At 43.7% G+C, this 7,495-nt stretch overlaps 19 non-coding genes across 19 annotated transcripts; 10 read left to right on the forward strand and 9 right to left on the reverse strand.

Moving 5' to 3' along the window:
• Positions 1-139: 139 nt before the first annotated feature.
• On the forward strand, positions 140-228 carry Trnay-gua (transfer RNA tyrosine (anticodon GUA)). Its single transcript is given in 2 exon segments — positions 140-176; positions 193-228. It is a non-coding gene; the product is annotated as a tRNA-Tyr (tRNA).
• A 358-nt stretch (positions 229-586) lies between these two features.
• Positions 587-658, reverse strand: Trnaq-cug (transfer RNA glutamine (anticodon CUG)). Its single transcript has one exon. It is a non-coding gene; the product is annotated as a tRNA-Gln (tRNA).
• Positions 659-905: 247 nt separating this feature from the next.
• On the forward strand, positions 906-994 carry Trnay-gua (transfer RNA tyrosine (anticodon GUA)). The gene is given in 2 exon segments: positions 906-942; positions 959-994. It is a non-coding gene; the product is annotated as a tRNA-Tyr (tRNA).
• Positions 995-1,352: 358 nt separating this feature from the next.
• On the reverse strand, positions 1,353-1,424 carry Trnaq-cug (transfer RNA glutamine (anticodon CUG)). Its single transcript has one exon. It is a non-coding gene; the product is annotated as a tRNA-Gln (tRNA).
• Positions 1,425-1,671: 247 nt separating this feature from the next.
• On the forward strand, positions 1,672-1,760 carry Trnay-gua (transfer RNA tyrosine (anticodon GUA)). The gene is given in 2 exon segments: positions 1,672-1,708; positions 1,725-1,760. It is a non-coding gene; the product is annotated as a tRNA-Tyr (tRNA).
• Positions 1,761-2,118: 358 nt separating this feature from the next.
• Positions 2,119-2,190, reverse strand: Trnaq-cug (transfer RNA glutamine (anticodon CUG)). Its single transcript has one exon. It is a non-coding gene; the product is annotated as a tRNA-Gln (tRNA).
• A 247-nt stretch (positions 2,191-2,437) lies between these two features.
• Trnay-gua (transfer RNA tyrosine (anticodon GUA)) lies at positions 2,438-2,526 on the forward strand. Its single transcript is given in 2 exon segments — positions 2,438-2,474; positions 2,491-2,526. It is a non-coding gene; the product is annotated as a tRNA-Tyr (tRNA).
• Positions 2,527-2,884: 358 nt separating this feature from the next.
• On the reverse strand, positions 2,885-2,956 carry Trnaq-cug (transfer RNA glutamine (anticodon CUG)). The gene has a single exon. It is a non-coding gene; the product is annotated as a tRNA-Gln (tRNA).
• A 247-nt stretch (positions 2,957-3,203) lies between these two features.
• Trnay-gua (transfer RNA tyrosine (anticodon GUA)) lies at positions 3,204-3,292 on the forward strand. The gene is given in 2 exon segments: positions 3,204-3,240; positions 3,257-3,292. It is a non-coding gene; the product is annotated as a tRNA-Tyr (tRNA).
• Positions 3,293-3,650: 358 nt separating this feature from the next.
• Positions 3,651-3,722, reverse strand: Trnaq-cug (transfer RNA glutamine (anticodon CUG)). The gene has a single exon. It is a non-coding gene; the product is annotated as a tRNA-Gln (tRNA).
• Positions 3,723-3,969: 247 nt separating this feature from the next.
• Positions 3,970-4,058, forward strand: Trnay-gua (transfer RNA tyrosine (anticodon GUA)). Its single transcript is given in 2 exon segments — positions 3,970-4,006; positions 4,023-4,058. It is a non-coding gene; the product is annotated as a tRNA-Tyr (tRNA).
• Positions 4,059-4,416: 358 nt separating this feature from the next.
• On the reverse strand, positions 4,417-4,488 carry Trnaq-cug (transfer RNA glutamine (anticodon CUG)). Its single transcript has one exon. It is a non-coding gene; the product is annotated as a tRNA-Gln (tRNA).
• A 247-nt stretch (positions 4,489-4,735) lies between these two features.
• On the forward strand, positions 4,736-4,824 carry Trnay-gua (transfer RNA tyrosine (anticodon GUA)). The gene is given in 2 exon segments: positions 4,736-4,772; positions 4,789-4,824. It is a non-coding gene; the product is annotated as a tRNA-Tyr (tRNA).
• Positions 4,825-5,182: 358 nt separating this feature from the next.
• Positions 5,183-5,254, reverse strand: Trnaq-cug (transfer RNA glutamine (anticodon CUG)). The gene has a single exon. It is a non-coding gene; the product is annotated as a tRNA-Gln (tRNA).
• Positions 5,255-5,501: 247 nt separating this feature from the next.
• On the forward strand, positions 5,502-5,590 carry Trnay-gua (transfer RNA tyrosine (anticodon GUA)). Its single transcript is given in 2 exon segments — positions 5,502-5,538; positions 5,555-5,590. It is a non-coding gene; the product is annotated as a tRNA-Tyr (tRNA).
• A 358-nt stretch (positions 5,591-5,948) lies between these two features.
• Positions 5,949-6,020, reverse strand: Trnaq-cug (transfer RNA glutamine (anticodon CUG)). Its single transcript has one exon. It is a non-coding gene; the product is annotated as a tRNA-Gln (tRNA).
• Positions 6,021-6,267: 247 nt separating this feature from the next.
• On the forward strand, positions 6,268-6,356 carry Trnay-gua (transfer RNA tyrosine (anticodon GUA)). Its single transcript is given in 2 exon segments — positions 6,268-6,304; positions 6,321-6,356. It is a non-coding gene; the product is annotated as a tRNA-Tyr (tRNA).
• A 358-nt stretch (positions 6,357-6,714) lies between these two features.
• On the reverse strand, positions 6,715-6,786 carry Trnaq-cug (transfer RNA glutamine (anticodon CUG)). The gene has a single exon. It is a non-coding gene; the product is annotated as a tRNA-Gln (tRNA).
• A 247-nt stretch (positions 6,787-7,033) lies between these two features.
• Trnay-gua (transfer RNA tyrosine (anticodon GUA)) lies at positions 7,034-7,122 on the forward strand. Its single transcript is given in 2 exon segments — positions 7,034-7,070; positions 7,087-7,122. It is a non-coding gene; the product is annotated as a tRNA-Tyr (tRNA).
• Positions 7,123-7,495: the final 373 nt, after the last annotated feature.

A 7,495-nucleotide genomic window follows, 5' to 3' on the forward strand; every position in this document is an offset into this window, starting at 1 on the left:
TTAATCTGGGCAATGTTTGCAGTTGCAGCCGATGGCTGCATTTCTGTGCGTCTATATGGCCGCGCTGAGTAGCTGTGTGTGGAAACGAAAGACAGGGACGGAGCTAAAGCAATCAGTACGAATAAGAAAGTAAGCAGAGCCTCTGGTAGCTCAGTTGGTAGAGCGGTGGACTGTAGTGGAGGATTCACAGTTATCCATAGGTCGCTGGTTCAAATCCGGCCCAGAGGACTGTTTTTCTAATCTCACGAGCAAAGAGGCTCCAGAGCATGCCCACTCGGTCAGAACCTCCCTATGTTTTAAACCTATTTTAAAGGAAATTCATTTGCTCAGCTTGTAATAGCTAGTTGATAATCATGGGATTCTTAGCCTCCGTAGGATAATGATAATTCTTCGAATTATCTTAAAATTGCTTGCTCTTACAGGCATTACTCGTTTAATGTGCTATATAGGTCACATAGTCGCACCAATATTCAGCCGTTTCATAGACGTCTCGTTATTTACACAAACGTAGGAACTAAATCCCTGAGCCTATCGCTGCTACTTCTTCGGCGAGAAATGCTTATTACAGAAAATTTAGACTAAACGAAGGTTCCACCGAGATTCGAACTCGGATCGCTGGATTCAGAGTCCAGAGTGCTAACCGTTACACCATGGAACCAGACAGAAGCATGGGACTCGTAAATACACTTAGCAGTGCTCTGACATGCTTCAGACACTTCCTACTTGCATTTTTTAACCTAATTGATACGATCGGGCATTATAAAACTTAATCTGGGCAATGTTTGCAGTTGCAGCCGATGGCTGCATTTCTGTGCGTCTATATGGCCGCGCTGAGTAGCTGTGTGTGGAAACGAAAGACAGGGACGGAGCTAAAGCAATCAGTACGAATAAGAAAGTAAGCAGAGCCTCTGGTAGCTCAGTTGGTAGAGCGGTGGACTGTAGTGGAGGATTCACAGTTATCCATAGGTCGCTGGTTCAAATCCGGCCCAGAGGACTGTTTTTCTAATCTCACGAGCAAAGAGGCTCCAGAGCATGCCCACTCGGTCAGAACCTCCCTATGTTTTAAACCTATTTTAAAGGAAATTCATTTGCTCAGCTTGTAATAGCTAGTTGATAATCATGGGATTCTTAGCCTCCGTAGGATAATGATAATTCTTCGAATTATCTTAAAATTGCTTGCTCTTACAGGCATTACTCGTTTAATGTGCTATATAGGTCACATAGTCGCACCAATATTCAGCCGTTTCATAGACGTCTCGTTATTTACACAAACGTAGGAACTAAATCCCTGAGCCTATCGCTGCTACTTCTTCGGCGAGAAATGCTTATTACAGAAAATTTAGACTAAACGAAGGTTCCACCGAGATTCGAACTCGGATCGCTGGATTCAGAGTCCAGAGTGCTAACCGTTACACCATGGAACCAGACAGAAGCATGGGACTCGTAAATACACTTAGCAGTGCTCTGACATGCTTCAGACACTTCCTACTTGCATTTTTTAACCTAATTGATACGATCGGGCATTATAAAACTTAATCTGGGCAATGTTTGCAGTTGCAGCCGATGGCTGCATTTCTGTGCGTCTATATGGCCGCGCTGAGTAGCTGTGTGTGGAAACGAAAGACAGGGACGGAGCTAAAGCAATCAGTACGAATAAGAAAGTAAGCAGAGCCTCTGGTAGCTCAGTTGGTAGAGCGGTGGACTGTAGTGGAGGATTCACAGTTATCCATAGGTCGCTGGTTCAAATCCGGCCCAGAGGACTGTTTTTCTAATCTCACGAGCAAAGAGGCTCCAGAGCATGCCCACTCGGTCAGAACCTCCCTATGTTTTAAACCTATTTTAAAGGAAATTCATTTGCTCAGCTTGTAATAGCTAGTTGATAATCATGGGATTCTTAGCCTCCGTAGGATAATGATAATTCTTCGAATTATCTTAAAATTGCTTGCTCTTACAGGCATTACTCGTTTAATGTGCTATATAGGTCACATAGTCGCACCAATATTCAGCCGTTTCATAGACGTCTCGTTATTTACACAAACGTAGGAACTAAATCCCTGAGCCTATCGCTGCTACTTCTTCGGCGAGAAATGCTTATTACAGAAAATTTAGACTAAACGAAGGTTCCACCGAGATTCGAACTCGGATCGCTGGATTCAGAGTCCAGAGTGCTAACCGTTACACCATGGAACCAGACAGAAGCATGGGACTCGTAAATACACTTAGCAGTGCTCTGACATGCTTCAGACACTTCCTACTTGCATTTTTTAACCTAATTGATACGATCGGGCATTATAAAACTTAATCTGGGCAATGTTTGCAGTTGCAGCCGATGGCTGCATTTCTGTGCGTCTATATGGCCGCGCTGAGTAGCTGTGTGTGGAAACGAAAGACAGGGACGGAGCTAAAGCAATCAGTACGAATAAGAAAGTAAGCAGAGCCTCTGGTAGCTCAGTTGGTAGAGCGGTGGACTGTAGTGGAGGATTCACAGTTATCCATAGGTCGCTGGTTCAAATCCGGCCCAGAGGACTGTTTTTCTAATCTCACGAGCAAAGAGGCTCCAGAGCATGCCCACTCGGTCAGAACCTCCCTATGTTTTAAACCTATTTTAAAGGAAATTCATTTGCTCAGCTTGTAATAGCTAGTTGATAATCATGGGATTCTTAGCCTCCGTAGGATAATGATAATTCTTCGAATTATCTTAAAATTGCTTGCTCTTACAGGCATTACTCGTTTAATGTGCTATATAGGTCACATAGTCGCACCAATATTCAGCCGTTTCATAGACGTCTCGTTATTTACACAAACGTAGGAACTAAATCCCTGAGCCTATCGCTGCTACTTCTTCGGCGAGAAATGCTTATTACAGAAAATTTAGACTAAACGAAGGTTCCACCGAGATTCGAACTCGGATCGCTGGATTCAGAGTCCAGAGTGCTAACCGTTACACCATGGAACCAGACAGAAGCATGGGACTCGTAAATACACTTAGCAGTGCTCTGACATGCTTCAGACACTTCCTACTTGCATTTTTTAACCTAATTGATACGATCGGGCATTATAAAACTTAATCTGGGCAATGTTTGCAGTTGCAGCCGATGGCTGCATTTCTGTGCGTCTATATGGCCGCGCTGAGTAGCTGTGTGTGGAAACGAAAGACAGGGACGGAGCTAAAGCAATCAGTACGAATAAGAAAGTAAGCAGAGCCTCTGGTAGCTCAGTTGGTAGAGCGGTGGACTGTAGTGGAGGATTCACAGTTATCCATAGGTCGCTGGTTCAAATCCGGCCCAGAGGACTGTTTTTCTAATCTCACGAGCAAAGAGGCTCCAGAGCATGCCCACTCGGTCAGAACCTCCCTATGTTTTAAACCTATTTTAAAGGAAATTCATTTGCTCAGCTTGTAATAGCTAGTTGATAATCATGGGATTCTTAGCCTCCGTAGGATAATGATAATTCTTCGAATTATCTTAAAATTGCTTGCTCTTACAGGCATTACTCGTTTAATGTGCTATATAGGTCACATAGTCGCACCAATATTCAGCCGTTTCATAGACGTCTCGTTATTTACACAAACGTAGGAACTAAATCCCTGAGCCTATCGCTGCTACTTCTTCGGCGAGAAATGCTTATTACAGAAAATTTAGACTAAACGAAGGTTCCACCGAGATTCGAACTCGGATCGCTGGATTCAGAGTCCAGAGTGCTAACCGTTACACCATGGAACCAGACAGAAGCATGGGACTCGTAAATACACTTAGCAGTGCTCTGACATGCTTCAGACACTTCCTACTTGCATTTTTTAACCTAATTGATACGATCGGGCATTATAAAACTTAATCTGGGCAATGTTTGCAGTTGCAGCCGATGGCTGCATTTCTGTGCGTCTATATGGCCGCGCTGAGTAGCTGTGTGTGGAAACGAAAGACAGGGACGGAGCTAAAGCAATCAGTACGAATAAGAAAGTAAGCAGAGCCTCTGGTAGCTCAGTTGGTAGAGCGGTGGACTGTAGTGGAGGATTCACAGTTATCCATAGGTCGCTGGTTCAAATCCGGCCCAGAGGACTGTTTTTCTAATCTCACGAGCAAAGAGGCTCCAGAGCATGCCCACTCGGTCAGAACCTCCCTATGTTTTAAACCTATTTTAAAGGAAATTCATTTGCTCAGCTTGTAATAGCTAGTTGATAATCATGGGATTCTTAGCCTCCGTAGGATAATGATAATTCTTCGAATTATCTTAAAATTGCTTGCTCTTACAGGCATTACTCGTTTAATGTGCTATATAGGTCACATAGTCGCACCAATATTCAGCCGTTTCATAGACGTCTCGTTATTTACACAAACGTAGGAACTAAATCCCTGAGCCTATCGCTGCTACTTCTTCGGCGAGAAATGCTTATTACAGAAAATTTAGACTAAACGAAGGTTCCACCGAGATTCGAACTCGGATCGCTGGATTCAGAGTCCAGAGTGCTAACCGTTACACCATGGAACCAGACAGAAGCATGGGACTCGTAAATACACTTAGCAGTGCTCTGACATGCTTCAGACACTTCCTACTTGCATTTTTTAACCTAATTGATACGATCGGGCATTATAAAACTTAATCTGGGCAATGTTTGCAGTTGCAGCCGATGGCTGCATTTCTGTGCGTCTATATGGCCGCGCTGAGTAGCTGTGTGTGGAAACGAAAGACAGGGACGGAGCTAAAGCAATCAGTACGAATAAGAAAGTAAGCAGAGCCTCTGGTAGCTCAGTTGGTAGAGCGGTGGACTGTAGTGGAGGATTCACAGTTATCCATAGGTCGCTGGTTCAAATCCGGCCCAGAGGACTGTTTTTCTAATCTCACGAGCAAAGAGGCTCCAGAGCATGCCCACTCGGTCAGAACCTCCCTATGTTTTAAACCTATTTTAAAGGAAATTCATTTGCTCAGCTTGTAATAGCTAGTTGATAATCATGGGATTCTTAGCCTCCGTAGGATAATGATAATTCTTCGAATTATCTTAAAATTGCTTGCTCTTACAGGCATTACTCGTTTAATGTGCTATATAGGTCACATAGTCGCACCAATATTCAGCCGTTTCATAGACGTCTCGTTATTTACACAAACGTAGGAACTAAATCCCTGAGCCTATCGCTGCTACTTCTTCGGCGAGAAATGCTTATTACAGAAAATTTAGACTAAACGAAGGTTCCACCGAGATTCGAACTCGGATCGCTGGATTCAGAGTCCAGAGTGCTAACCGTTACACCATGGAACCAGACAGAAGCATGGGACTCGTAAATACACTTAGCAGTGCTCTGACATGCTTCAGACACTTCCTACTTGCATTTTTTAACCTAATTGATACGATCGGGCATTATAAAACTTAATCTGGGCAATGTTTGCAGTTGCAGCCGATGGCTGCATTTCTGTGCGTCTATATGGCCGCGCTGAGTAGCTGTGTGTGGAAACGAAAGACAGGGACGGAGCTAAAGCAATCAGTACGAATAAGAAAGTAAGCAGAGCCTCTGGTAGCTCAGTTGGTAGAGCGGTGGACTGTAGTGGAGGATTCACAGTTATCCATAGGTCGCTGGTTCAAATCCGGCCCAGAGGACTGTTTTTCTAATCTCACGAGCAAAGAGGCTCCAGAGCATGCCCACTCGGTCAGAACCTCCCTATGTTTTAAACCTATTTTAAAGGAAATTCATTTGCTCAGCTTGTAATAGCTAGTTGATAATCATGGGATTCTTAGCCTCCGTAGGATAATGATAATTCTTCGAATTATCTTAAAATTGCTTGCTCTTACAGGCATTACTCGTTTAATGTGCTATATAGGTCACATAGTCGCACCAATATTCAGCCGTTTCATAGACGTCTCGTTATTTACACAAACGTAGGAACTAAATCCCTGAGCCTATCGCTGCTACTTCTTCGGCGAGAAATGCTTATTACAGAAAATTTAGACTAAACGAAGGTTCCACCGAGATTCGAACTCGGATCGCTGGATTCAGAGTCCAGAGTGCTAACCGTTACACCATGGAACCAGACAGAAGCATGGGACTCGTAAATACACTTAGCAGTGCTCTGACATGCTTCAGACACTTCCTACTTGCATTTTTTAACCTAATTGATACGATCGGGCATTATAAAACTTAATCTGGGCAATGTTTGCAGTTGCAGCCGATGGCTGCATTTCTGTGCGTCTATATGGCCGCGCTGAGTAGCTGTGTGTGGAAACGAAAGACAGGGACGGAGCTAAAGCAATCAGTACGAATAAGAAAGTAAGCAGAGCCTCTGGTAGCTCAGTTGGTAGAGCGGTGGACTGTAGTGGAGGATTCACAGTTATCCATAGGTCGCTGGTTCAAATCCGGCCCAGAGGACTGTTTTTCTAATCTCACGAGCAAAGAGGCTCCAGAGCATGCCCACTCGGTCAGAACCTCCCTATGTTTTAAACCTATTTTAAAGGAAATTCATTTGCTCAGCTTGTAATAGCTAGTTGATAATCATGGGATTCTTAGCCTCCGTAGGATAATGATAATTCTTCGAATTATCTTAAAATTGCTTGCTCTTACAGGCATTACTCGTTTAATGTGCTATATAGGTCACATAGTCGCACCAATATTCAGCCGTTTCATAGACGTCTCGTTATTTACACAAACGTAGGAACTAAATCCCTGAGCCTATCGCTGCTACTTCTTCGGCGAGAAATGCTTATTACAGAAAATTTAGACTAAACGAAGGTTCCACCGAGATTCGAACTCGGATCGCTGGATTCAGAGTCCAGAGTGCTAACCGTTACACCATGGAACCAGACAGAAGCATGGGACTCGTAAATACACTTAGCAGTGCTCTGACATGCTTCAGACACTTCCTACTTGCATTTTTTAACCTAATTGATACGATCGGGCATTATAAAACTTAATCTGGGCAATGTTTGCAGTTGCAGCCGATGGCTGCATTTCTGTGCGTCTATATGGCCGCGCTGAGTAGCTGTGTGTGGAAACGAAAGACAGGGACGGAGCTAAAGCAATCAGTACGAATAAGAAAGTAAGCAGAGCCTCTGGTAGCTCAGTTGGTAGAGCGGTGGACTGTAGTGGAGGATTCACAGTTATCCATAGGTCGCTGGTTCAAATCCGGCCCAGAGGACTGTTTTTCTAATCTCACGAGCAAAGAGGCTCCAGAGCATGCCCACTCGGTCAGAACCTCCCTATGTTTTAAACCTATTTTAAAGGAAATTCATTTGCTCAGCTTGTAATAGCTAGTTGATAATCATGGGATTCTTAGCCTCCGTAGGATAATGATAATTCTTCGAATTATCTTAAAATTGCTTGCTCTTACAGGCATTACTCGTTTAATGTGCTATATAGGTCACATAGTCGCACCAATATTCAGCCGTTTCATAGACGTCTCGTTATTTACACAAACGTAGGAACTAAATCCCTGAGCCTATCGCTGCTACTTCTTCGGCGAGAAATGCTTATTACAGAAAATTTAGACTAAACGAAGGTTCCACCGAGAT

This window comes from Schistocerca cancellata, chromosome 2 (genome assembly GCF_023864275.1).
Source record: "Schistocerca cancellata isolate TAMUIC-IGC-003103 chromosome 2, iqSchCanc2.1, whole genome shotgun sequence".
Taxonomy (NCBI): domain Eukaryota; kingdom Metazoa; phylum Arthropoda; class Insecta; order Orthoptera; family Acrididae; genus Schistocerca; species Schistocerca cancellata.